We start from the raw sequence: 1,789 nt of genomic DNA, 5'->3' as shown, positions 1-1,789 counted from the left end.
CAAAGAGATTTGTTTAGCCATATATCTTGAAGACACCATTTTGTCACTATCCCTGGTCCGAACACCTCATAGAGATATGGGTGCTAAGCTATAATATAGTGCAAAGGTGAAGTCCGAGAGGAATACCTTCAAGATAAATGGTGGGACCGGTCCTTCCATAGCTTTGTCTGCGGGATTTCGTTTTTACGTTTCACCCCAAATCTTACACCCGTGCTACCTTTATTATTCTGTTTATTATTCTGATTTATATTACCTGTGTTAACTTGAACTCAACTAAAGTCTTCGTTTTCGCCATCTGAAATCATCTCTTTTATTTAAACTCTAATTTAACTTTAGCTACAGTCCCTGTGGACGATATTCCGGTACTTGTACCACTTATTACTTGGAAAAGACGACGTTGGGCTATTTTGTATACTTGCTTTATGGCCCAATTTCTTTAGTCTGAAGGTGTGAAAAATAACCGACCATTTACCTTCTAATTCCTTCTGAATCATTTCAAATCTTTTCTTCTGATTAACCAACTCTCTCTTCTCTTCATCTGAGCTGCTTCTGTCATTCTCCGAAGCGATATCAAGCCACTTCCTTTTCTCAGTAAGCTCTTTTGCAATTGCTGTATACTTCTTTGAAGTATATCTTTTCTCTATAGCAAATTGCTTTTTCTCGTCGTCTAAAGCCTTTTGCTTTAAGTCTATGCTTTCAGACAGTTTATGTAACTGGCTCTGACAATCTTCGGAGATATCTGTCTTTTCTTTAGCATGCTCCTCTCGTTCCAAAATAAGAAGCTGCTCAAAATCCGAGATTTGCTTTAGAAGCATCTTGGCATTTAGCTCGAGAGAGTTAATTTTCTTCTCGTAAGATTCTCGTTCAGCTCCAAACTTTCTTTCAACTTCGATTATCCTATTCTTTTCTATTTCCATCTCTTGCCTTTCATCACTTAAAACCTTTTTAGCTTGTGAAACATTTTCCTTTTCTAATGTCAATAAACTCCTTAACTCATTCAACTCATTCTCAGTCTTGTGGAACTTCTCAGATAAATCCTCGATATCTGAATTGCTCCTTGAAGAGTTCTTCTTAATGAAATATGCACTTTTAACCTCTTTGAGTTTATTAAAAATATCTTTATTCACTTTATTCCAAGACATCAGGTTATCAGTGAAATCAGTTTCTACATGACGGATAGTGTTCGCGAGTGCTTCAAACCTAGACTCAAATGCCTTCTCCATGCTTTCACACTCTTCTTTATAATGTTTCTTTAAAACATTTAGAAACACTTCCTCCTTATAACCTTCAACTCTCTTTTCTAAAGCAAAAATTATCGCTATGAAATTCTCAGATACAACTGCCATTAAAAATAGATTGATCAGATAAGGATCTGCAGTGAAATCAGCTAAAAGAAATATTAACAGTTAAGCTCAAAAAGAATAGAAAAACACAAACACTGAAAAACTCACGCAAAAACAAATATACAATGATCCAAAAGAAAAGCTAAACACAAATGAACTAAGAAACTAAAAACAGTTCAAAACAATAAACCAAGTCCAAAAATTCTAGATACAAGCCCAAATCAACCAATACAGATGTCCACAGTTGATCAGCACAAGAAGATAAATCAAATATGCTCAAAACAATTCTCTGTGCAGCTTGAGCTTTCACTTGAGAATGTCCACAGTTGCTACTCTCGCACTTGAGCTGCTATTGTATAACTTGCAGTTCACTGTTGTTCCGGTCCTGTGTTGCTGAAATGTGAGCTGAGGTTGAATCTGTCTATATCCAATCACAACAGCAAGAC

Source organism: Cynara cardunculus, unplaced genomic scaffold (assembly GCF_001531365.2).
Source record: "Cynara cardunculus var. scolymus isolate 2C unplaced genomic scaffold, CcrdV1 Un_Scaffold_5734, whole genome shotgun sequence".
Taxonomy (NCBI): domain Eukaryota; kingdom Viridiplantae; phylum Streptophyta; class Magnoliopsida; order Asterales; family Asteraceae; genus Cynara; species Cynara cardunculus.
This window is presented reverse-complemented; position numbering follows the sequence as displayed.